We start from the raw sequence: 27,764 nt of genomic DNA, 5'->3' as shown, positions 1-27,764 counted from the left end.
AGTAACACAAAGTTTATATTTTGGCCCATAGTATTCTGTAAGAATTGTTAGTATAGCCCTCTATATCATATGCAAAGCAACTATTACAAATTCAAAGCTGAGACACTCAGATTTTACTGTTCAAGCTGTATGTTTAGTTGTAGGCTTTATTTATATTCTATGTGACTAATTATTTCTAGGGTAATGGGAATAGTTACAAACATGCTGCACTGGCATCTCCAGGACATCCTTTGGGGATTAACTCATCATCAGCAACACAGAAAAAAATTATTCACAAACAAAATTATGGCCCAAACTGGTTTATGATAAACCTGGATAGATGTAGTATAAGATTTAACTGATTTAGGTTTTATCAGTTTATTGAACTTTTGTCCCAGATCCCTGAGCTCTTGTAATATGGTTTAAATTAAACAATAAGCCTCCAAATATTATTCTTTCAGGAAAAGCCATTCTATAAACCTTCAGTTACAGACTACTACTTTCAAAAGCACATACAAAACTTGTTTTGTTTCAAAAGAACATACAAAACTTTTTCTTCACTGCTTAATAATGGTGCCCATAATTTAGTAGCACAAACAACTGGAATATGAATTAACAATCCGTCACCACTGAAAATTAAGATAAGGCTTTGGATATCAATATGTATACATGCAATATATTTATCTATCTAAACCTGTAGCTTAATAGACTCAGAGGAGAAAGGACCCCACCCACCCATGTGAACCTGATTTGTATTTCTCTAAACCTATTCCAGAACAAGAGCTCTGAAAAAGCAAGCACTCTTTGTCACCCATTCAATACTCATTCGCAGCTTTCCTGAAAATGACATCACTTTATTTCCATTTTTTATCTTTCTGTTAGAAAATACACTTATAATTTTTTGCTAAATATATCCTTCACAGCACAGAACAAAAAACACTGGGCCCTGTAGAATAATGTAAAATGTAAGAACCTGAACCCAATAAGCATCCATAAATTCAAGAAGGAATATCATGACTCAGCCACACCCTTCCAAACCAGAACTTCCTATAGAACGGCTACGATTGTTAGCCTTCTACAAACAAGGTGTTTTCTGAGTTGGTCTTCAAAACATCCATAATTACATCAAAACCAATACTCTTTCTATAGATTGGTTTAAACCAGTCTTGAGAAACAAAGAACTTCATTCTCAATTAAATTGCACTGTTTAAAAAAACCCCATAGAAAACTTATAACTGTTAAATACTATAGGAGTTTTTAATAAAAGAGCAGAACTCTCTGTTTTTGGATATAGTGCTATCACAGAACTCCACCCAGCCACAATGATGACTAGATTCAGACTGCAAGAACTGTCAGAACAGACCATATCGTTTGCTGTTTGTTCGTCTGGTACTTATCAATGGTATTCAGAACCCAGAGGGTCTATTCATGTATTATGAACGAATGGGTTTCCAGTGGCAACGTTTGCAATGGAACTGTCAGGCCTGGCGTTCTGTAGGAAGGGGTGGGGGGAATCTAAATAACGCTGGTTCACAGATAGGAGAAGATTGGGGCAGAATTCCTTAAAACAGACACTTTGCCAGCCTGCATTTATAAGCATAAAAGGATAAAATTTAATCCAGTTACAGCAGAAGCCCCAGATTAGTCTATTCTAAAACATACTAGGTTAAAATACTGAGTAAATTAACCACCACCATCCTATAGAAACCTAGCACACTGTATAAAAAGGCTTGTTAAGCTCATTTTTGCATTCTTTTCTCTCTCGTACAGTTTGGTGCCTTGTTATTTAAAACACAGAGCAAGCATCTTCCTTTCTGAAAGCATGCAGCATCATAAAGAACAAGCAGGGAGCCAGCACAGAGGGAGGAGTAGCCACCAAGAATAATACTGAGCAAACTTGAAATTTCAGACCTACCCATCTTTGTAGATAAATAGCTTAATCAGTGCAGTGCTGAGTATAAATTCCTCGCAGGGATGGAGCTGCTGTTCCGCAGTAATCCAAAGGAACAAAACATAATTCTGTTACTATTTCAAGTTTAGGAGCTTCAGGAGTGAAACTGTTAAAGAATCCCTATCAAAGCACAGGCATTATTAGAGGCACAGCATAATTTTTGTTCTAGGTAGTGATGCTCCATTCCATATAAAGGACAGGTGGAAAGAAAAATAGAAGAAACAAGAGGAGGCCCAGTGAAGCTGTCATGAATTTTTTCCCCCCTGGGTCATTAACAAGTGGGAGACCCCTTCAGGATTCGAACCAATCAATCTTTATTTAGCACATCTTTTTCTCACTCAGCCTGTGTAGAAAGACTGCAGCAAACTGTGCAAAGGATTGTGGGATAGGGATGCAGCAGAGAGCTGCAATGAGATTCGCTGTTTTTTTTTTCCCCTCCCTAGTCAGCAATCAGCTGTTTCAGGCTCAGCAAAGAGCCATTGAATTTGGTCACTATTACAGGATTAGCAGTCAGAGGCAGCTACCACTGTGCATCTGGCATATCAAGGCAGCTAAGAAATACAAATGCAAATATTACTTGCAAATCAGAATTAGGACTTAACTCAGAGGGAGAGTAAATATTATACAACATCAATTATCTGAACAGTCACGAGAGAAAACGAAAGCACTTTCATTCACAGTGAAGAGAACAGTTTAAGATAAATGAATTTCACTCTGACTTTTCGAGATGCAGAGTACTATGAAAAATAGTGATCTCCTGCCACAACTTTCAGCAATGTAAAAACTGTATTCTGTGGCTCCAAATCTGCTTAAAATGAGCTAAAGAATCTCTAAAAATAAAATAAAATACTTTTAGTATATAAAAGTAGCAGAAATGTCCTACACCACAAACTGGGGATTTCACCTTTGACACTATCAAACAAGAACACAACAGAATCGCAGCTGAATGTTTAGGGGCTTTTTTCACTATCATTAGAGCCATGTTACATGCTTCTATCTTACTCCATTTACCCGTCAAAAAAAATCACAGCGTAATGAACAGGAAAGCTATTACTGACTGTAGGATGAAACTAGCCAATAACAACAATGGGGCTGAAGGTGGGGCAGGGTAGCACCTTAGGCTAAGTACAGACAGTCACAAAGCCCAAGGAGGAAAAGGTTCACTTTTCACAGGTTTTTCTAAGCTGCATAGATTCAACCGATAACAAACCGAACGCACATTCAGCTTTCAGTTGGGAAGGGCAGCCAGATGCCTGCACTGGCCCAGGCCAAAAGGCAGCAGGCACTAAAGCATACCTCCCAGCCTGCCAGCTAAGCCCAGCCAACCTGGGGCCATCCCTGACTGGCTGCCCAGCACCCCCCCCCCCAGCCACCTGCTGTTTCTTGGGAGACGGGGAAGTGCCCATTTGGTACCGAGGGGCCACCCACTCAGGGGGAGCCACCTCAGGGGTTTTCCCCTGGCCTGTCTGGGGTCCCCTGAGCCCTGGCTTCCCCTGCCATGGGAGCTGCAGGGATTTCCTCCCCACCCCCTGCTCTTCACCGTCTGGCCACTGCTCAGCCAGCCCCCTTTCTGGAGAGGTGTGACTGGCCAAGCAGCAGCTGGACTGCCTGGGGGAGGAAGTGGCAGCAAAATCTTCAAGGCTCCCATAGCAGGAGAGGCTGGAGTTCAGGGGACTCCGTATGAGCCAGGGGAGACCCTCTGTGGTGTCTCACCCCCCATGGGCAGCACCTGCCACCAGGATGGGGAACTGCTTCCCCTTTCCCACCTGCAGGGGTGGGCCGTGTAAGGGAAAGGGGGTGGACAGCTGGGTAGACCAGGGTTCAGGGGCAGGCCTGGGGCTGGGTGGGGAAGCTCTGTTCCCCTTTCCCCGCACCCCACCAGGCAGGGTACAGGCTAGGAAGCAGAAGCTTTGCTGCCTCAGCTCTATGACATTTCAAGGGTGGAGCCAGCCTGGCTGGGCTTGAGCAAACCATGCAGCTGAGTGAGGCTAGTCCACCTGCCCTGGTGGGGGGGCGGGGAGGGGGTTGGGGGGGTTCCAAGGCATCCTGGGAGACTGCAACCTAACTTGAGTCAGGAGGAGATCTGGGACAGAAGTTCAATAGACAAGTTTAATCTAAATCACTTAAGTCTGATACTACATCCCTCCATTTCTATCTTAAACCGGGTTCAGCCAGTTTGAAACCAGTATGTGCACTGAACTTCTGTTCTGTTACAGGTTTAACCCAGTTTCCAATCACCAAGGATCCTGGTTTTCTCTGATATAAGAAAATCCCCAATTTTTTAATTAAAAAGGGTAACCCTAAATCCACATTTTCCTGTGATTAAAATGAAAAACATCTATCTATCTATCTATCTGCGGTGTTTCATTTTAATCATGGAAAAATGTGGATTTGGGGTTACTTTTTTAAATCTGAAAATTGGGGATTTTCTTTTATCAGAGAAAACCAGGATCCCTATCGATTACTTATACTGATTTATATATAATTTCTGACCCTAGCCTTAGAGACTAACTGTTTCAGAGGCACAAGCTTCTATAGGCAAGCAGCATACTTTGTCAGATGCCAACAGCCACAAAGCTTATTTACAATGTTATGTCCTCAGGTATGCAGAGCAGGTCATTAGGAGAATGCTGTTGTGTACACGACCTACTAATTGAAGGTAAAAAGAAATTAGCATTGTCCTTCCGTAGCCTCAATGGCAGGAGGTATTTTTTGCATACAAGATAGCGTCTGCATTTTTAAATATACTGAGGCCAAATTTATTTTGAAAAAGAAAAAACAAATTATACCTGAAACTACAGCTACCAGATGTGTTCAGAGCTTTCACAAACAACAGGACTCCGAGGACCCATTTACATTAAAGAGAAAAGATCATTTTCTCTGTTTGTGCCAACATGGCTTAATTAGACCAGACCTCATAGTTTTAGAAATCATTATTGAAACTTGTCACAGACACTGTTTCCAGAATACAGTTATTCCTTTCCTGAGCTGATCAAGTAAAATGCATGAAAGTTATTTTAGTATGAACTAAACTTGATTCCATTATTGCAATTTTCTCTCAAGTGCAGATAGTACTGTGACCAGCTCCTGAGAGCTTTTCACTACCAAAAGCTCTGGTTGAACCGTAAGATGTAAACACAGCTGTTTGTTACAGGAAAGGAGGGAGGCAATTCTGAGATTTTATCCTGAATAAAGAGGAAAAGTTAAAAAAAAAAATCAAAATGAAAACAAAACTTTTCATGAACTAAAATATTTTGATCTTTGATATTTTGATCATTACCATATTAAAAATAAAGGTATCTCCATATTTATAACATTTATTATAATATGAATTCGGAATAAAAATGCAACACAATGCATTTTGATAATTTCCCATTGAAGATAATTTTCTGTCAAAACATTTCAAGTTTCCTAGGGGAAAAAAAGTCTGTTGGAATTTTGTTTTATTTCTTATACAGCAACACCTTACCATATTATAAATAATTAAATAAAAAACAGTAGTAAAGTACTCTATATACCATTTACACTACAGGTCTAATGGTGTTGGCCAGACTGGTTTTAAATCAGTGAGGCGGCAGTTGTGGCAAAATACATTGTAAAATGGATTACAGTGAGAAATGATGTGCTAGGGATGTGTGCAGGCTCTGGTATCAAATAAGGCTCTACCACTTCCTTCAATCTTTACTGAACTCTGACAGAGGAAGTAAATTAGGCAATTTTTCTTTTAGCAGTGAACTAAAAATAGTTACCTGACACCAGGATTCATAGTTTAAAAGCCTGCCTCGAGAGTTTGACTTAGAGCCATCAACATCTTTCACTCCCCTAGCAAGGCAATCTGGGGTACTTTTTCTGCCAATAGCACAAAGGACATATTTGAAACAAAAACAAGACATCAGAATTCACAACTGACACTCCCTGAAGTAAAAGACAAAATATTCAGGGATATGCACGCAAGCAGCTTTTAGTTATTTACCCCCCTCAATAGCTACAACCATAAAATTTACATATAACAAAATCACCAACAGAACTACAACTACTGTATACAAGTTACTGCTCCCTGTAAATAGAAATACTGATAGTAATGACTACATACCCCCTTGAATCCCAAAAGAGACCACAGCACAACATATGGCTGAAGAAGGCTGTCAGAGAAGCACTGCTACAATCATTCTCACTAAAAGATACTACTACATGTCAGCAACATAAAGGACCATGTGTCTCAAAAGTTCAGTTTTCTTATAACTAGCTCCTGAAAGCACCAGCCAGTAAAGACCTTAAGCTCTGCAAATAACTCCTCTCCCTCAACAAAATAAAAATGTGATAAAAAATGAGTGGCAATGCAAATGTCGGAAGAATGGCTGCAGCAGTTCCCTTGACAATTTTTGGTTTTTGCATGTTTAATGTTTGACATGTGGGTTTCTTTAACCCTAGCAAAAAGGAAATGGATTTACAGCTCAATGAACAATCTTGCTGCACTTTACTAGCAGTCAGCTTCAAATAGGTTTTTACAAAAAGCTGCTCGCCCGTGGGATTTCCTTCCTCCCACCCCCATCTCTACCCCCAGTGCTGTACAAAGTCAATGAAATTAGTTCTGAACAGAAAACATGATATAACATGTGCCACCTGCGTACTGAGATGAAGCTAAGACTTCCCACTTTGCTATAACAACAATGTAGCTCCTTCTGTCATTTTATTGTTATTCCCCCCTTCAGTTCCAGTTCCTTTTCTTGAAGATCAGAAGTAGCAAATTAAAAAAACAACTAAACCCAGTACTAACTGGGTGTCATACACTCCACCATATACAAGGGGGGTGGTCTGTGGGGCGTCACAAAGATTTTTTTGTGTTTGTTGTAACTGATATGGCATGTGGTCTCATCAAAAAGCTTATGTTGTGCTGTATCCATTGATGTTGATTTTGTCACTGTATAATTATGGTATGCTATCTATCTACAGTTTTATGATTTTGGACATGGTTGAGTTAAAGGAACTCAGGGATACCTATTTATGGAAATGAGAGTAGGTACAACTGCTAAATACCTCTGGCCATTTTCTTATCAGGGCAAAGAAAATTGGCCCTCTTAATCACAAACAGAAGGAGCCACTGGTGGAATGGGCCTACCTGTTATTTTCTGCTTGTGATGGGAAAAACACAGTCATTTAATAGCACAGGTATCCAAGAGAACTGGCCCATCAGCCAGAGGTGCTCTGGGTGCCTGGGGAAGGCAAGACATTTCTAAATGATTCTGACTCTGAGCGACTGGGTCAATGCTGATGCAGAGGGCTAGCTTGAACGTATTTTAAGAGCAATCTGTGTGATATGCCTGATCTCTGGATTTTCTCAGGTTCTGGAGGAGTCCAGGTCCCTGGCAGTCAGGGATGGCAAGATCAGCGGGAAGGCTGATCACTGAAAATACTGGCAGGTCTCTCTGAAAGACTAGGTAGTTGTCAGGTGAGAAGGTAAGAAACTTGACTTTTGTTCGATCTTCAAATTTATGGCCAGTTTTATTTCTATAATTCTTTCCTCCTATATAATAAATCCTTTTGTTGTTTTGTCTTCTCACTGGTTGGCTATGGTAAAGAGCACAATGATATTCCAGGCTTCAATCCTAAGAAAGGGGAACCTAGACTTCTGTCATGACGCAAATGGAATCCACCAGGAGCTGGCAGAGACCCCCCTGCTGCAGTTGTAAGGTCCAGTATAAGGGTAGTGAAGCTTAGGTTTGCAGGGATAAAGAGAAATCCCGGGCCTGTTCTTTGGGACAAACAGCAAAGATAGCAAGGCAAAACACAGGGCTCCATGGGTTAGTAACATTGAGTTTTAAAAACATGTATGTATAATAATACTTTAGATGCAGACTATCTGTGCAGAAGTCTAAACTCTTAAGTTGGCCAAAACACCAGTAATCGAATGCGTCCTGTTATATAAAAGTTGGCCAAAACACCAATAGTCTAATGCGTCCGGTTTGTTTAAGTCAGCAATAGTTACAGATAAAAAAGACTGGGTGAGTTTAAACATAAGGGCCTAACTGATGCAACTCAAGGACAGTATTAAGACTGTGCCCAATAAACAAGAGAAGCGTAGGGCCAGAAATCAATTAAGCCAAATTAGCATGCTGGAAATGAGGCCTAACTGGTGAATAAAATAATGAGAAGATGGGCTATTTCACCCTTCACCCCTGCTTTGAGTTTCTAATTTGACAGCTATGCCAGGAGAACAGGAGGTAAGAAAGAAACAAGCTCTACCATTGTGGCTACCACTGCTACTGTCTCCTGGAAACTACTTGGACACTATTGGGCTTCTGTTATCCTGGTGGTCAGGGATGATCAGATCAAGCTGTGGGGAGGGGACCACACACACACACAATTTTGTCATCTCAGCTAAGTTCTAACACATGGGATGAGACTTGAGTTCCAGCAGTCAGTCCCTCATTTGTGCCTCCTTTTCCTTGCCCACATTATTTCTTCTCTCTTTTTACTTTTTAAGAGTCTAGCTTACATTGCCAAGAAAGCATCTTTTGCAACATGGGTTGTTACTAGAGATGGCTAAAAGCAACGTCTTAACCAGGGCCTGGTACACATTTGCCAGGTCTTGGAGGGGCTGGTAAGATCAAGCACTGTGCCTGCCTTTTTTTCAGCAGCACCATCAGAAATAAGTCACACAAGGAATGCCAACTGCATTTTCTGCCTTTATTCTTCCTTTATCTCCCCATTTCTGTGTTTGTATCTTTCTGTGTTGTTGCTTTTAACAGCCAACAGGAAAGGAAATAAATTTAAAACAAATTCCTTGCTTGCTACTTTACATTTTTAATGCTTTACTTTTTTTTAAATCAGTTTGATTTCTTATTAAAAGGACAGAAAAAGAATGAATACTAGCTATGATTGCTATCCAGCCAAGTAGGCTAAGGTTTCTGTATTAAAAATCCAAAAGACCTTTGATCAATGTTTATTCTTACACACACCTTGGAGTAGGAGTACCAAGTTTGCTTTGATTATCTCATTTCATTGTAGCTTCTCTAAGTACCTGTTCTAAAATGTCATTTTATATAACAGCACTGTCAATGACTCACTGTTCCTACAGGAAGTAGAGGCAGTTTTGAAAGCATCTATCTACATCTGTAGGCATCGCAGCACCTTTGAAATGTGGCCTTTCGGACCATGTTTTCAGTGATGCTAGGTACCTTCCAAATAGAGCAAATGACACTGAAAATGCTAGGCAAGTCCAACAGCAGTCCCCAGCATGAAGGCTAATCCTTTTCAAAGAATACATCTTCATTCCTTCTCTAAGTGTCCCTCCTTGGCCTTCCACCTCTTTGTCCACTCTGCAGCCCAGAACCAGCTGGACATGGGTTTGACTTAGTAGCTTTCAAGCTCTCCTTTCAGGCTAGGTACTTAAACAGGTTTGTGTGCAACTCCTGTAATCAGAAACTAGTTTAAGCCTGTAACAGAGCAGAAGTTCAATACACATAAACCAATTTCAAAATGGCTGAAACTGGTTTAAGATAAACCTGGTTGAATGTAGTATCAGCCTTAACTGATTTGGGTCAATCTGGTTTATGAAACTTGTGTCCCAGGCCCCTTCCTGGTTCAAGTTAAATCACAGTCCCCCAGCATCCCAGCATGCTTTCCAGCCTTGGGCTAGGCTGTGCTGTCTACCCCAGAGAGCAGGGCTGGCCCCACCCCTCTGTTCCCTAGCTGGAGCAGTGAGGGCTGGCTGACGGAGGCGGGGGGCAAGCCTGGCTAGGGGATGCAGCCCAGTCTATAGGAGGAGACTACCCCCCTGGCAAACCCCAGCTGGGGTCTGGAGCCAGACAGGGGAGCTAAACACCCCTTCCCCCACTCCAATTTACCACTGGCTGTGACTGTGGACTATAAATCCCAGATGCACCTGGAAGCAGAAAGGGGAAGTGATGAACAACCCTGAAGAGTCTTGCTGCTGTAATTCTGGAGTGCAAATTTCAGAGACCTTGAGGGCAGCAGAAAGAAGAAGTAAACACACAGCCAGAGAGCCATACCCTAGCACGCCCGGAGCTTTTGGCCTGAGCCACTGCAGGCATGTGGCTGCATTTCCTGAGTCAAAGGTAAATGTCTATTAACTTTTGTTTCAACTTAATCTGTGCATTTTAGATTAACCTGCAAAGACTGAATCAATTCAGCCTCTGGTTTTTTTTGACTGTCTGTATCTAGCCTCATAAAGGGCATAATATGAAATAGCCTATTACTTAATTCTTTTTCAACCAAGACAAAGTGGTCTGCTTTGCTCCACACTGCTTCTATATCCTTTTTTTTAATCTGATTTTGTTGGCCCGATGTAGAATTCACTTCAGCAATGTACAGTACAACATCCAGCAATCACAGTTTACCATGCAATCACTGAACAAAATGAATTCACTAATACCTGGCAGTTCCCCTGGAACTGCTTCTTGCAATCATAATTACTTTCCAAAAATAAAATAATTGTTCTAACATTTGTCACAGCAACCTATTTGACTATTAAAATGGGTAGAAACCTCCCATTAATTCCAAACTACACCAAAACGTAAAATGTTATAGTGGCTTGCTTTCTTCCCATTATTGCAAAGTCTTGGTCTGTTATTTTGTATGATGGGATATTACCTCCTTTGACTTTAAAATGCATTGTAGAAAAGAAGGTACACAAAGTCTCGAAGTGTTCAAGGTTTACAGTGATTCTAACACTACTTCTGCTCCACAAACTTGAGGGAGGTTTCTCTGTGATGCAAGTGGAAGTTATGCTCCTACATTGGTGTGTCTGGAGTTGGAAGACTGAAGCTTTCAGTTTGGGCTACTTTGGAAAGCTTTTTCCAGGTAACAAAAAACACATGATGAAAGGATGTTCAAATAAGAGGAATTTTACTGAAAACACCGCCAACAATCCAATATGTTTATTTTAGAAGACATTTAGAATTTTGTTGTGCCTAAGTACTTTATCTACCATAATGTGTTAAGTCATTGCTTCTCTGCTTCCTCTTGTATTAGGCATCATGTTACTTTTTCATATAATTCACATACAAGAGCCTCTCCAGGGGAAAAATATAAATCATAGGAAACTAAGATTAGGAACTGCACCATAGTTCTACCAGTGTGGAAAACCAAGCCAAAGTATGCCAGGCCACCAAACATGGCTAAACCATAGTTAATTTTCAGAGGAAGGAGAGCTAAACTCCATTTTAAATTTCTCTGCAAAAAGAAAAGAAAAAAGTCCTGAAGGCCATAATATAGCATGTTTCAAACACATCTATACTGTGAAACCGTATTTATGTTAGGGGCCTTTAGCAAATAAAATCTCACCCATGCTATTTCTGATTCAGCACTAGTGTGGGGAACTTTTACTTTCAATAAAGAGAAATGCTAAGTAATTAGACCTACTTTTGTGACCTTTCTGATGGTCTAGTCTGAGAAATGAAAAATCCTTAGGTAGAACAAAGTCTAAAACCCAACTAATTTTTAACTATGCTGAAGCACAGTTGACCTGCAGACTGGTACTTTGTATAGGTACTTCAGCCGAAATAGGATCAAATTAAGAGAGAGAATAGCCTTGCATGATAAAACAATAAAAATAAATGTCAATATCTTTTTAACAAGTTCAATTAAAATATATATGGGTTAATGGGCCAAAGATGGTCTTCAGGCATTTTTTGCAATTCCTGGTGCTTAAACTTGAACAACAGAGGTTTTACATACATTGTTACTGCTATTGTTGCTGTTGTGATACAGGACTGATGTTTTCAAAACCAGGAAACTGACAGGCTTGAACAATTATCCTAAATGGCAAGAAACCTAACCAGCCAGATGGTAAAGGAAATAGAAAACAAACCAAAATGTATTGGAAGGAACGTGATTCATAGCAAGATACAATAAATGGAACCTAAAATTATAACAACAAACAAGAGCAATGGGGAAGCACTTTAGACTTCCCTGCTTGCAGACTGAGCAAACAGTGTGATTCAGGAACACAGTGCAGGGGCAGCAGGATTCCCCTTCCACCTACAGGACAGGCTGGGTTGTGGCACAGCCCCTCTACAGCAGCTTGTCTGGCCTGAAGTCAAACATGGTGGCTGCTCCTCTGTAGTCTTACACAGCTTCTGCCACTGGATTCATTCCTCCCCTTTCTTTACAGTCCTTCCCCAATGGCACCTCCATGCCTGCCCACACAGCAAGAGGTTCCTTTCAAGTGCACTGCATACATCTGTTTTACCCAAGCCCACAGGATCCCCAACAGGATGTAGGCAGCAAAGGGGTTTACTGAAACCTTCCTGTGCTGAAAAAATCTCACTCTAACCTTTTACACTGCAAGACTATGCTTATACATATATGCGCACGCACACACACACACCTAGGCACGTAACCTGGCAGCGTTGTTACACTGAGGTACAAACTGTGTCAGAGTAACCTTGGCAGAAAGTACTTCGAATGGGTTGTAAGAAAGACCGTGCACACAGGGGTTAACGCCAACGGTAGAAGTGTCTACCACTCCCAGTTAAATTGCTGGGAGTTTTGAGTATAGTACTTAATCCTCATCAGGATCAGACTCGATGTCTTCATGACCTGCATTCACCCAGCTCATCCCTTTTAATATGACTTCAGTCCTGCACAGACATTCTGTTTCTCCCTGAAGTGTACAAATGTTCAGGAGGTTTTTTCTCCCTAGAGCAAAAAGGTCTTGGGAACAACCAGGGTTAAAGCACTCCTAGGAGAGTTTCTCCTGGGAGAATGAATATCTGTACATGTTTCCTTCCGAGAAAAACCGCAGCATAGTCTTCCAGCATCCCAGGGTGCTTTGCTCCTGCCCCCCCCCCCGCCCCGGGAGACAGTGTGTTGCTCACAGGACTCTGCTGCTCCAGTCAAGCAGGTAGCAGAACACACCACCTTGACAATCCTCACATTATGCAGCCAGAGCCAACCCTAGGGGTGTGTGGGGTCTGGGACATATCAGCCTGTGCAGGGAGTGGGGCTAGCGAGCGGCTGGGGTGGGGTGGGGTGGGGGGGGTGGCGAGCACCTAGAGTGCAGAGTGGGGCAGGGGGGCTGGCGAGTGGCCAGAGCACGAAGCCAGCAGCACGTGGCAGCTGCATGGCGTGGTGGCACCCTTGGCATGTGCCTGTATGGGGTCCACGGGGACCCCCCAAAGCACAGGGCCCAGGGCAGTCGCTCTGATTTCTGCCCCCCGCCCCAAGGATGGCTCTGTGTGGGAGAGACAGACTGATCATAAGCAGTCCCTGTGCCCTGGCTTAGGGAGTCTGCAGAGCAGACTCAGATGTGTACACAGGGGCCCTCTGGCTGTGCAACATCAGCATTGCAAATTCTCTGCTCTTTTGGGGCTCTGCATTTGAAAGTCTGCTCAGGCATTGTCAGGGAAGTTTTTCCACCAGGCTAATAAATCTGGGACAATTCTCCAGGATCATTTGAATGTGTATATGCAGCCACTGTCAGCCTTCAGCATATCAAAATCCAGGAACACCAAGTGGTTGAATTTGGCCAGGTAAACAGGACTTCCAAGATCTAAACTGTCTCTTCCTTATTAAAGCTAACATTATTACAAGAAAGGGCTGAAGCTTCACTTGTCAGAACTACAGAACAGATAAAGGGATTTCTTTGTCTTAGGAACTTTTGCTGCTTCCTCTGCAGAAATGTAGGAGTTCCCAAAGCTTGCTGACACTACTAAGTCTCACTATAGCCATAGTGGTATGCTGTTTGTCTGTCTGCAACGCAAAAACCTATAGGCACAGAGAATCCATGATAGTATGATCCTCTGGGAGGATTTGTGGGGCTGGTGCCTACCTCCCTGTCCTGAGAAGACTTTACAGCACATCCCAGTCTTTCAGGCCCTTTCCTCAGAGGACATTTTTCCCCCTGACCACCATAAGCTGCAGTGGCAAAAAGCAATCACAGAAGCCGCCTTCCCACCCAACACTGCTAAAGAAAGAATTTGAAAAGGAGGAGTGCACCATCACATATAATACAATTTTTCCCCCACTATAAAGAAGTTAGAAGTTTAACTAATATGCTAGGAGCCTAGGGCTATACTATTCAGTTTAAGATCAAAGCAAAAACAAATATAACTTTATTGGAATATACGTTAATTTGCTATATCATCTATTATGTATAAAAAACCCCCACAATAAACTGGGCAAAAGTAATAAAAGATATTGTTTCACCAGTCCTGTAGTGATTAGAATTACATAAACATCTTTTTCAGATTCATAAAACAAATGTAGCCTTCTTGAGCATATTGACAGGCATCCAATACTTACCTGAAAGTTATTTCCATATCAGAGTTAATGTTCACCAGAGTTAACACTTCTATCTAGAGTTAAAAACAACTTGCAGGGCTGTGAAATAGGAGTGCTATTACCAGGAATCAAGTATAGCAGAATAAAAGATAGCTTAATTAGTGGAACATCGAGACCATTAAAAAGCAGAAAGGGTCTTTAACACCTGTGAAATGCAGAGTTTAAAAGGAATCAGATAGATTATGATGAGCCATGAAGTCAATGGACTTCCTTACTGCTGCCTGAATAGAAATGCTGCTCTCACTGCCAGGCAATTGTTTTTAAACTTAGAGTGGACCAGGAATCAAAGTGGGGTGCAACTGCATGACTGCACCCCTTCTGAATTCACTCCTGCTCTTCCCTTTATGAACAATGCCCAATGTGTCTAATAACAAAACAGGACAGGTTCAATCCAGGAATACTGGCCCTCAAACAGGACAGACCACCTTCTTATAAGGTCGTCCAAAAGCAAAATATACCAACGGCCAGACATTTGTAAGTTGGACTTCATGCAAAGATTCCACACTTCAAGATGTGACTGACATCTAAGTAGGCAGGTATACATTATCTAAAAAGGTGAGTGCTGTCAATAATATAAGATATATGGGACTTGGAAAACAAACAACTAATAGTGATTATGTGATATCCCAAGACAAAATTTTCAAATGCGTCCTACATACATGCCAAATATTATTTTTCTGTATTTATATACAAATATTCTGAGGACAAGCAAGGGGCTGTACTGTTAAATGAAAGAGGCACTTCCCCTTCCCCACCCCCAAAAAAATCAGACCACAGTCTAAGGCTATATCTATCCCACAACACTCTCCACAGCTGCTCTCCAAGATCTCTGTAAGGCAGGCTTGAGAGGAGGCACCAAGGAGATTTCCAAAGCGGCTTCATACCATGTAGGTGGGACTGGTTGGGCAGGATATGCTTTTAAACAGCAGAACCTTAAATCATCCGTAACAGTATTTGTATTGTGGTAATGCCTGTATGTCCCAGTCCTAGGCCAGGACTCCACTGTGCTAAGCATTATTCAAATACAGAACAAAAGATAATCCAGGCTTCAACAGCCTTGCACTATAGTTACTGCCACTGGACTCTTTTTGCAACATTAGGATCTTTCCTCACTATATAAAAAGATTTCATAACAAGCTTTTTGTTTGAATACTTTGTGTAATTATAATAGCCTATGAAGTTTAGTGTGTGTATAGCTGAAGGGTTTACAAGCACTAGGACAAACATCTATTGCACTGTTCAGGATGCAAGGTGCCTTGCAGCTTCACAAAAAAACACAGAAACCTTTGGGTATAGTGTAGGCTGTGCATAGGTAGGCCTGTGCAATGTAAGCCATGGGTACATTGCTGCCAGACTTGGGCAGAGACCTAAGCCAAAGGTGCAGAAGTCAGAAGTGTCGCTTAGCAGAAGACCTCAAAAGCCTGTGCCTGAGTGACTTAGCATGAATCTTTGCAGATGTAATGAGTAGCTTAATCAGCAAAGCAAAGGAAGCCATGCATATGTTTAATTAAACACAATCAAACAGACTGCTTGCAGATGTTAAAAAAAAATCCCAAACAAATCGCACTTTACTGGAAGAAGCAGTGTGTTACTTGAACCCAGTTCTGCTGCATCTATAAAGATCAGGAGCTTCATTCAGGCTTTTTGGCACTTTTAACTAAAGCTGATTCAATCAGCTATTAGAAAAAAGCCCCACAAAAGCGCCCAATATCTGTAGCAATTGGGCAAGCTGGGTTGAAGTAGTGCACTGACCCTTCTGGGCTTGCATGAGGTTCAGTGCAGGAATGTGCCAAGTTTAAAGCCATTTTTCTGGGGGTGCTGCATCTGCAAGTGCCCACAAAGCACAAGCTCTAAAAGGAAACACTATAAAAAAGAACATGCATCAAATAATCCAAACACTCTAAATCAGCGTTTCTCAATCTGTGACTCTTGACCCAAAAGTGGGTTGCAAGAATATATGAAAGGGTCATGAACAAACTTTAAAAATGGATCAACAAATTTTAAAAATGGATTCTCCTTTAAAGGAGAAAAACTTGGGAAACCGTGGCTTTTCCCTTGCAGGGTGGCAGAGCTCCAACCTGCGAGGGGCTGCTTGGGGCCCCCTATCACCCACACATACCCCCCTGCCAGGAAGGGCTGGTGAACTCAGAGTGGTGGAGCAACATACAGGAGCAGGGTGGGGAGTAGGTTGCAGCCGGCTAGGAGTGGGGAGATTTGCAGCTTCTCCACTCTCGCTGGAGTGCCTGGCCAGTTGCAACCCCTCCTCACTCCCCCCACTCCCAGCCTGCTACAAACCCCACCTGCTCCTGGCTGGCTGCAACACACAACACCGCCCCCCCCCCACCCCATGACACTCCACCCACCCCACCAGTCTAAATTCACCAGCTGCAACTGCCCCCTGCCCTGCACACCCATCTCCTTCACCATATACAGTGGGGCTGGGACCTGGGGTGGAGGGCAGTAGGTCAGGAGTGAGGGGCACTGGGTCAGGAGTGGCCATTGATTTTTTTACAAATGGGTCCTGGTACAAAAAAGGCTGATAACCACTGCTCCAAATCATACCTTCATCTTAAAATAATTAGAAGCAAAGATTGATTTAAGCAAATATATTGAATGTTATTTTGCTATAATAGATATATTTTTGTTAGCATGCTTAGATACGTTGTAAAAAGAAAGCAGCCTTGTCAGACCATAAACTAAGTGGAGAAGTAACAGACCAGTGTTAGCAGCATTCCACAATAGGAAGGGAAAAGAGATAAGGAAGCCTCCCTTTTGCTCCTTGTGCTTTCACAGGGATATAAATCCCAATGAACTGACACCTTCCAGGTCTGCAAGAAATCTGGTTTAATTCAGTTTCGAAAGTTTCAGTGAAACAAAAAAGTTTAAATAAAACCAGTCAGGGATCATTCATTAGGATATTAAAACCAGCCATTTATAAATATCAGACAGAGGATGGAGGGAAATTTGGACTTTTACTTTCAGGACTTTTACTATTGGACTTCTACATTTGGACTTCTCCAGAGCTCAGTGAACCAACTCAAGTCCCCAGGGGAACAGAGAAGCCTGGCCAGTGGACCTGTTTCTTTCCTGAATCCAAGGCTACATAAGCATTGTCTTTATTAATCCAAATAAGTCTTTGCTCCTGCATATCCTAATAAAGCTTTTGCGTTGTGACTGGAATGGTCTCATTGATTGATCAATCTCCTCTTACCCACAATTAAAATGTAGTGTAACAACGGGAACAGAAATAAGGTAATCATGCTGCTATGGCACATTAAGATAGCTTGATAAAGAAAAGATTGCCCTTATAACATATATGATATTTATTTTGTACCTTGTTACATCGCTCCGTTATCAAGGGGAAGAGGTGATATTTTAAATGCCTTAGGCTGAGAGTCAGCAACCTACGGCCCATGGGCCAGATATGGCCTGCCAAGCAATTGAATCTAGCCCACGTTCCTGTAATGTCGGCAGTGATTCAGTGACAGGGGATAATAATGATGATTCAGGGCCAGGACCTATGGGAGAGGGGAACAGGGAGCAGCAGTGGTGGCATTGAGACAGGGGAAGGGGGAGAGCAGTGGCAGCTGGGTCAGAAGTCATGGCCCACCTATGGACTTAGCTCCATTAAAGTGGCCCACCATTCCTGAAAAGTTGCTGATCCCTACCTTAGCATATTATGATATTTTCCTGTGCCAAAAAAATCAAAAATACTTTGCTTGTATAATGTTGATACATGTGACCTGAATTTTGGGTGTTATAAACTCCTGCTCCTCTTGATTCATAGTTTTATATTCAACCTTCTCACCTCTTTGAGAAACCTCTTTTGACACTACCAATAACTTGCTAGTTACTCAGCCGCTTTTTGAAGAGCAAGCATAAACATCACCAGAGCTGCCCTAATGCGCGTGACGGCCACATCCATTTGGCCTGGAGTCATGATATAATGCTTCCAGAGAGCTGCTTTGATGACTTTGCAGAACACCACAAGCTTTTAAGATCTATGAATCCACTGGATGGCTGTCTTAATGTACTATGATTTCATAAGGGATGGTGCCACTTTGGGCCACAAAATGCCCTCAGCCTGTGTACATATTTCTGAATGATGGTAACAAGAAGGTGGTATGATGGTTGAGAGGGACTGTGCACTGTTCTGCGGAGAAAGCTTTATCATAACAGATACGTTACGTGGCATAAAAGCAGAGCTCTTTCCATCCTGCTTGCCTGCCTTCTCAAATTTCCCTAGCTAACAAAAAAGCCTCTGGTGAAGATATCTCCATACAGCTTCTCATAATATCCTTATACTTTCATTTCGTTTTTTAATTCAAGGATGAAGTTCATCCCTGTGCAGAAGCAACCTGGAGTTTGATATACTGCTCAAACCATATACAGGATTCTAGACCTTTGTGGAAATGATGCATGGGCCTAGGGGTGAATTTTACCTTCAGAGATGCTGACAAAAGATAACATTTCCCAAAAGAGGCTATGACTAAGGTCACTAGGGTGTGTTGAAGTAGACAGCATCCTTATACTCCTTATAATCTTATATATCCTTATACTCTTCAGGATATAAGAATCTGCCAGCTTATCAAAAAACACCAATATATTTATTGGTTGGCTCACCCACAGCATTATGTTGTAAATATCAGAGTATACTTTATAGGGTGAAAAGGTCACGGAAATGAAATGATGATGGGTTTTCAAAGGGTAGAGGTCATCATGCAGCAGTTACAATAAAAAAAAAATCCATCACAGTAGCTAAATGCATGACAATGTAATGCATTCCTGCTATTTTATTTGCTTACCCCAAATCCAGTGTAATATTTCACTTTCTGATTAGCACATTGATGTGTGAGACAGAAGGCACAATATAGTGTGCATGGAAATGGTCCCCTTTAGTTTTATACACATGGTTACTTCACACCAGCACATTTTTGCACTCACATTTCTGTAAGTCCAGTGCGGTTTTTTTTGTTTGTTTGTTTTTTTTTACAGGAATTGAAGGAGAAGAACAGATTGAAATGAGGAACACAAAGGGTTATAATTTCTACTTGCATGCAATATACAGTATTAGGGCTGTATATACACTGGATAAATAAGTACATAAAATTATTCTTTACAAGTAAACAATCTCCTATTACCCACTGAACCCCTGATGCTATTCTGATTATATCCTGCTAATGGACAAGGAAACCCATTGTAAAAGATCAAATATTGTGCAGTAGGAAAGATTTTTTTTTAGAGTGCCTTACATCTCAAAATGTGTGTTATACAAAGCTTTGCTTTAATTATTTCCGATACTTCATTGTACATTAATAAATATACCATATTTGAGAAAAATAATTATTTGATGGTTGAAAATTTTAACACATTGATAGAAAATACTTTTTGAGGTGAGACATGGAGAAAGATAACTGATTTTCACATGTGTATGACTTGGGGGTTTGCAGACTAGAAGAGTGCAAATTGAGAGTTTCCTGTATAGATGCAGTTATTTGGACTCTAAATAATTGCAAATGAGATTTGTATCGTTTACAAAACAATTTTAAAAGATTTCAAGAGCTTATGTCTAATGAGAGCTAATCCCATCAAGGTTTATAACATTGCTTTCACCAATGTGAAGATCAGTAGAGAAAGTGGAAGTGTCCAGGCTGTTCTGACACTTCCTATATGGAATACTTCTATTTTTATGAAACAAAATCACTCCGTGAATTTTGTACACAAATGTCCATGTGACTGAGATTCAGCTGTTTCACAGCCTAGTGTGAAAGCCTGTTTACCCATTCTGAGTTTTCATTTCTTTGAGGGGCAGTAAACATGACAGCATTCACTACTTGGATGATGAAACACTTCTCAAAATACCCAAACTTGGCCCTGCAGACACCTGCCATACTTTAGTATCTGGAGACATCTGCTGTGTGACGTCTATGAAATGGGAGTAGTATTGCACAAAGTGTGCTAACTTCTTTAAATATACTGTGTCTCAAAATATTTTGAGTCAAATAGCACCGTACTTATTCCAGACACTGACTACAAACAGCCAAATGTGTAATTAGTAGTACCTTTTTACCTGAACTTTGATATTTGCCAAGATATTTTTTTAAATGAACATTTATAGTACACAACCATATTTTAGTTTCTCTAAATAGTCATGACAGATATATTCCATAACAATTCTAAATGTTATCCTACAGTCCAAAAGTACTGGATTTTCTGGCATACCATATGCTCCTTCCTGCCTGCCCCTCCCCCTCCCCCATAAGATGCACTTTGTTTTAGGAGGGCAGAAGTAAAAAGTTTCCAGTTTTCCCTGTCCCTACCACAGCATGACTTGCCCTGGATGAATGCTCCTGGTACACGCATCACTCACTTCTTCAGCGCCAAAGCTCAAGCTTTAACCCTATCACAGGCACTGCCAAACTGACAGCAGCTCTTGGCTGAACAGCTTAAACAGATCACAGTTTGAGATTTGGAGCTGGAAGAAGAGATTGAGTGGCACTGAGCACTGAACTCCACTACTCCTGCACATAAGTCCAGGAAAGCAGCACAGCTCTCACAAATCGTTACAGCATCTCCATAACTCCATTTCAGCTTCCTCACTTAAAACAGGCCCCCCCGCCCATTTTGAATGACTTATTCGGGGCAGGGGAGGAAGGTGGGTGTGACGTGTGAGTAAATACAGTATCTTAAACTTGTAGGTCATGTAGTTTTGCTTTTAGTTTTTACTAATCCACACACAATAGATAGCTGTTTGTTCCCCCATATCAAAAATGAAGAATCTTCTCAAGTTCCTGTTTTCAGGCTCCCTGCCCTGCTGCTCTCTGTCTAGGGCCTCCAGTGGGACCCAGAGTGGAAGGGCAGGGAGGCTCAGTGCTGCCTCTGCTAGGAGCCCTGCGTCAGCTCCCCACCATTGTGAGGCACCCCCTGCCCACCCAGCAACAGCACTGGTGGCAGCGCAGAGTTATGTCCCACACTGCTGCTGGGTGGGCAGGGGTGCCTTGCCATGGCAGTGCAGTCAGTATGGGTCTTCTGGTGACAGTACCAAGTCTGCCTGCTCCACTCTGCTTTTCTGTACCAGGTCCCACCTGCCGGGCTGTGAAGGCCCCCGGGGGAAGGCAGCAGGGCTGGGAGCCTCAAGCCCACAGCAGGCAGCCCACATCCACCCCCAACTCATGCACAACTTTGGGGAGGCAGAAACCTGCCCCCTATTCCCCCCCCCTCCCCAGGAGTGTGTGCAGTGATGGGGAGTGGGCCCCACCCACCACCCACCAGACAAGCTGCCCATGGCTCCATCCCACTCCCCAACTGGGTTCCATAGCCATGTGTTCCCACCCAGCCCTAGGCCCTGTATATTTTCCCAGCTGGGAAGTGCCCCCAGCCCCATGCCTTCCCTCCCATAGACTCCCTCCCCACTACTGTGGGGGCTTCAATCTGCCCTCCTCCCATAGACTTACCTGCAGGAAGCTGCAGGAACTGCTCTCCATGCTGTTTGGCTGCCACATGCATATGTGCATACACACATTCACATGGCGCTCCCTGGCTGATCACGCTTCTCCCCCCAGCCCAAAGAAGCTACTTGCAGGCTGGAACTCTGCCTACCTGTAAGGTGAAACTCACAGTTTCCCATATTTTTTCTCCTTAAAAGGATTTTCCACATTTTTCTGCAGCAAACAGAAAACCCAGATCCCTGGGGATGATGCATGTGGCAGAGCACCTTTGGTGTCTGCCACTTTAAGGCTGAGAGCAGGCAGCCAGCGAGTGTGAGCCAGCCCTGATGAGGTGGCCATTTTAAGATCCAGGCTCTCAGGGCAGAGGCAGCAGTCTACTGCAAGCAGTCGGGGAGCAACAACATCTGGCTGAGCTGCTGCTCACAACACTGTGGAAGTAAGGAAGGAACTATATGGATGGCAGAAGGTTCCTACAGGCCCAGTGGAGTCCAGAGCCCCAGGAAGAAGGCTTCAGCCTAGCGAGAACAAGGCCCAGCCTAAGCATGGGATTAACACAGGGGTGGGCAAAATATGGTTCAAGGGCTGGATGTGGCCCACCAGGCCGTTCTGTCTGGTCCGTGGGGCCCCTAGAAAATTTTTTAAAATTAATATTTATTTGCCTCTGGCTCCTGTCAAAAGTCACAGGAGCCAGGGGCAGTACTACGCAGAGGAAGCCAAAGCAGGCCCCTGTCCTGCCCTACCCCCAGCTGGAGGGACCATGGGGCTATTCCTGCCTGTGCCAGAGCGGGAAACTCAGATAAGAGGGGGGTGGGGGGACACGCTGGTCCCTGTCTGGCCACGGGGCTGGGAGCGAGGGGGCACGTGGGAGCCAGCACTGGGGCCACTGGGGATGGCATGACCTTTCAGGGATGCCGCCCGGGGCACGGGGAAGCAGCACAGAACTTGCATCCTGCACCTGGCTTGGGACAGGAACGGCCTGACTGCCCCCCTACCCCATGGCAGGCTCTGGTGGGTGTTGCCACCCTGGGGGGAAGTCCCAGGCCCCCCAGACCATGGGGGGCATTCAGGCCATTACCATCCCAAACCTCAGGCACAGGATGCAACTTCCATGCCGTATCCCTGGACTTCCCATGTCCCAGCCCATGTGTTACTCCCAGCGGCCTCAGGTGGCCCCCTACACTCCCCCCAGGGCTGTACAGGAGCTTTCCCAGGGCCTCCTGGAAGCTTCAGGAGAAAAGCAGCCATGACTTTGCACTGGCTCCTAGCACAGCCTCTGTGCCTGTCCTAGGGCCAGGGGGCAAGCAGGTGTCAGGCCACCAGGCCCCCCCGGGGTGGTGGCAACCCCAGGCCACCCATGGGGGGGAGCAGCCAGGCCTTTGCTGCCCCAAGCCTCAGGCACCCAGTGCAAGTTCTGCACCACCTCCTTGGGCTTTCCACATCCTGGGCCATATCATCACGGACTTGTGCCACCCCCAGTGCCCCAGCCCCCCACACTGCCCCTGAGCCTGACAGGCCCTTCCCTGGTAGCTCCTGGAGGCAGCAGGAGCCATCAGAGCGCAAATGCGGCCATGAGGCTTCAGGCAGCAAGGGCCCAGCTGGCTCCCCCCTGGCAACCCTTCCTGCAAACCCCACAGCCACACCCTCCTCCAGACACAATCACACATCCCACAAATACCACATACACACACACACATCCACAGCTCCCCACATCCACCCACCCACCCATACCCCAAAACACCGCTGCACACCCCACACACTATACAAGAGTAAGACTACATTTTGAATTTTTATCCAATCTCTTCTACATATAAAGCACAAACACACAGGTATCAGGACAAAAAATATATTTTTAATTGAATTAAAATATAATATTATGGGTATTTGATTTTTAGTACATAATTTTTTTTTTTTTCCGGTTCTAAGATAGAAAACCCTCTTCTCCAAAGGTGTACTTCCAGGGGCAAAGGGAGGGACTTCCGGTGGCAAGGTTCAGAGGTCAGGGGCAAGACTTCCAGTCCCAAGATGGTGACCGGGGCGGCCCTCCACCCAAAATAATTGCCCGCCCCTGGGCTAACAACAGGTAGGCCTACAAAGGTCCAGGCAAGCCCCGAAGTAGAAGAAGGCTCTATGGTGGGACCCAGAAGTGTCCTCTCTGGATTAAGGGGGTCAGAGACTGCTAAACTGACCTTCTGAGACCTCACACTGGTCAATGCAAGAGGGTCAGGGCCTGAGGGCTGAAGGGCAATTAGCCCACCATGAAGGGCAGGCCAGGGCCACAGTGAGCTATCCGGCACTGCCAACTGGCCTAGAAGCAGGGCCAGAGCCTGTAAGGGCTGAAGCACATCTCCAGACACCTGAGCCCCATGGGGAGCAAGATCCTGGAGGCCCCAGTGACAGGGTATAACAGTAAGGCCCAGGTGAGAGGGCATAATTGGAAGCCCCTAGAAGAGGGCAGGAGTTGAAGCCCCAGGGAGGGGGAAGATAGGCCAAGGAAAGTCTACAGACTCCTGAGGCTGCCAGAGGCTGAGACCCTGGTAAGTCCTCAGACATGGTGAGGCCAAATGTTGGGTCAGAGGGAGACCCTGGTACGCCCTCAGATGTGGTGAGGCTGAGTTTGGGTCAAACGGTGAGTAGTTGGCCCTATGGAGGGAGCAAGGATAAGTTATCTGGAGAGGGGCTTCGGTCCAAACTCCACTCAGGGCAAGATGAATTGGCTAATCACCGTGCAGATGAAGGTCATGGGAGAGGCACAAAAGGCTGCACCAGGGCCAGTCAAGGAGGGTGAGTAACCAAGCCTGATTGCCTATGCAGTCACTCAAGGGAGCAGAGCAGGCTGGGTGTGGCCCAATGAGGGGCAGCATGCAAGAGGTCTGGTGAAGTGTAAGAGGCCACAGTGTGAAAGGGGCAGTATGAATGAAGCCTGATGGGGCGGAGTGAATGGACAAGTGAACGAGGCCTAGCAAGGGGCTGACTTGGGCCTGGCCACGAGCTGGAGCATAGAGCCATCTGCATACAGCCATCTGAGGCATATTGCCATCTGATGGCAATCTGAGAGGCATAGGACATGATAAGGGGAGGCTGGAGTTGTGTATAGTGCCTCCTGGCATTGGGGCATCAAAATAGACAGCTTCCCATATTTTTACACCAGTTTTGGGAACAGCAAAGTTGTGACAGGCGAGACTAGACAGACTGTCCTACTTGGACAGGTGGGCGGGCCGATGTGAAACTTGGTCCCTGGATGGCACCTTGTCACAATGCACCACACCATCTACACCCTCTTTTTCAAAATCTTAGATCTGCCCCTGCCTTTGGCACATGGGCAAAAAGGAAGACCCACTATAACAAGTATTTCAATCCACTTTTCTAAAAGTCACTGTTTAATTTGTTATATTCCCATTTGAATATACATCTTTCATGCCTCCTGTACCACTCCTTCATCTCTTGTTCAATCTACCATACACAATTGCCTTTTAGGGCTCCATTCATTTAAACTGAGCTATTTGAGCAATATTCCTAATCACACGTAGTAGCTGACATATTCTGTTCCCATTTCCTTTGTAAATCTTTTTTTTTCTTCTAATGACAGGACACTTTCTTATAAGGCTGTTACCTGATTTTAAAGCATATTGTCAGTAGTTTGCTTGTTTGTAAGTGAATTTAGTAATCCAGCTGGCATTTGAAGACTGGGTATATTCTTATGTCTATATTAACTAGATCACCATGTAGAGCAGGAAGTGCCAAAATGTACGCTATTAATATTTTTCACATATCTAAAATTAGTCCCCCCGCCCTCGTAATTTAGCTGTGTCCTGTTTAACTCTACCATGGCTAATTATTACTAGAACAGCCAGCCAGCCACTGCTCACCCATGCACTTCAGCATTTATTCACCTTGTGCACTTTTAATTACAATTCTTCCTTTTAATTTGGCATCCATTAATGAGTTACTGTCTGTCCCAAATGCTGAGTTCACCTACTTCCTTGATGGCAAATGGGCAGGCTGCCGGACTACTGGCTAGGTGGAGCCTTCATACCACAATATACAATAACATGACACGTCATGGCATTTTCCTTTATATTATACCTGGCCAATTACAATAGAAAATTACAGGCTATTTTCAAATCACTCAAAACATTAATTGCCTGTTAGAAGACCAATTATTATTAGCATAACTGATGTACCGTAAGTGAATGTTAACAATAAAACAAAACAATAAATTAAAGTACATGCTATGGCATATAATTATATTGTGATATATCAGTGACACATGATGTGATGTATCATGACACATTAATAGTTTCATAGTTTCTAGGGTCGGAAGGGACCTGAGCAGATCATCTAGTCCGACCCCCTGCCATGGCTGAAAGAGTACTGGGATCAAATGACCCCAGCAAGGTGTTCATCTAACCTCCTCATAAAAACCCCCAGGGTAGGAGCTAGCACCACCTCTCTTGGAAGTTGGTTCCAGATCCTAGTCGCCCTGACCGTGAAGTAGCGCCTCCTGATATCTAGCCTAAATCTACCCTCTGCCAGCTTGTGACCGTTGTTTCTGGTCACTCCTGGCGGCGCTCGGGGGAACAGGGACTCCCCCAATCCCTGCTGATCCGCCCTGACTAGTTTATAACAGGCCATTAGATCCCCCCTCAGCCTTCTCTTGTGGAGGCTGAACAGGTTCAGGTCCCGTAACCTCTCCTCATAGGGCCTGCCCTGCTGTCCCCTGATCATGCGAGTGGCCCTCCTCTGGATCCTCTCCATGCTGTCCACATCCCTCCTGAAGTGCAGCGCCCAGAACTGGATGCAGTACTCCAACTGCGGCCTGACCAGTGCCACATAGAGGGGGAAGATCACCTCTTTGGACCTAATCATCTAATTAATGTGATTTATGTTTCATTACAAATTACAATGAAACAAAAATTGACTTCATAAGATCAAAACAATATATTGACTAGAAACAAAATGATTCAATAAGGCTGAAATGAAAAGTCCTTTTAATATTTCTAAAATTAACATTTAGAAGCTTTGCTCTGTGAGATGTTTAGATTTTCACTTCATTTTAATCACCCCACAAACATGAATTCTGGTTCCGAGCAACATTATTTATCTACATACACTGGGATTTAAATAGACTGCCCAGTCCTATAGGCACAGGCATTATGCAGACATCACAGATTGTCAGTATACACAATAGGTTTTACACCTAGAAGTCAGGCCCTAACTGGAAATTCCTTAATGTCAGTTTTAAAGAAGCTTAATTTTGCTTAATTAGTGAACTATGGTTGGTGCCTGGAAAAGAATTTCCATCAAAACACTTTGATGGTCAAGACAAACCTATGCATCCACTGTTAATTCTCTACTTGCTTCTCAAGTAAATCTCAGGATGTCATCCTCCCGTTGTACTCGGCCTTGGTGGGGCCGCAGCTGGAGTACTGCATCCAATTCTGGACTCTACAATTCAAAAAGGATGTGGAGAAGCCTGAGAGAGTCCAGAGGAGAGCCACGTGCATGATCAGAGGGGAAGAGAATAGGCCTTATGATGAGAGGATGAGAGCCATGGGACTCTTCAGCCTGGAAAAGCGTAGGCTCAGGGGTGACCTGGCTGCAGCTTATAAATACATAAGGGGTGTGCATCAGGATCTGGGGAAATGTCTGTTCACCAGAGTGCCACAAGGGACGACAAGGACCAATGGTCACAAACTCCTCCATGACCATTTTAGGCTGGACATAAGGAAAAACTTCTTTACTGTCCGAGCCCCCAAGGCCTGGAATAGACTCCCTCCAGAGGTGATGCAGATGCCTACTCTGGACTCCTTTAAGAAATGTTTGGACGCTTATCTTGCTGGGATCCTTTGACCCTAGCTGACTTCCTGCCCCTTGGGCAGGAGGTTGGACTTGATGATCTTTCAAGGTCCCTTCAAGCCCTAATGTCTATGAAATCTACTGTAAGTGGGCAGTGCCATCCAATATCAATCTTTTAAAAAAAAATCTATTAAGAATGAGAAGCCTTTTCCTAGCTGGCTAAATGTCTCTGCACGTGGGAATACCAACAGGCATCTGTACTACCCAGTAGATGGTTGGCCCCT

General features: G+C 43.8%; 1 protein-coding gene across 6 annotated transcripts in view; it reads right to left on the bottom strand.

The window, feature by feature from the left end:
- TRIM2 (tripartite motif containing 2) overlaps positions 1–27,764 on the bottom strand; it is a 146,102-nt gene that overhangs the window by 65,523 nt on the left and 52,815 nt on the right. The window contains exon 1 of one of the 6 annotated variants that reach the window (XM_090036428.1): positions 6,024–6,168. The exons of 4 other annotated variants lie outside the window; for them this stretch is intronic. The gene's annotated coding sequence lies outside the window, so the exon portion shown is untranslated. Of the gene's footprint in view, positions 1–1,894; positions 1,914–6,023; positions 6,169–27,764 lie in introns of those variants that run through there. One more of the 6 variants, XM_090036430.1, reaches the window with a different exon arrangement.

The sequence above is a fragment of the Crocodylus siamensis genome, chromosome 2, assembly GCF_052110815.1.
Source record: "Crocodylus siamensis isolate JL-2025a chromosome 2, ASM5211081v1, whole genome shotgun sequence".
NCBI lineage: Eukaryota > Metazoa > Chordata > Crocodylia > Crocodylidae > Crocodylus > Crocodylus siamensis.
Note: the sequence above shows the minus strand (reverse complement) of the source record. Positions and strands in the feature narration are given on the sequence as shown.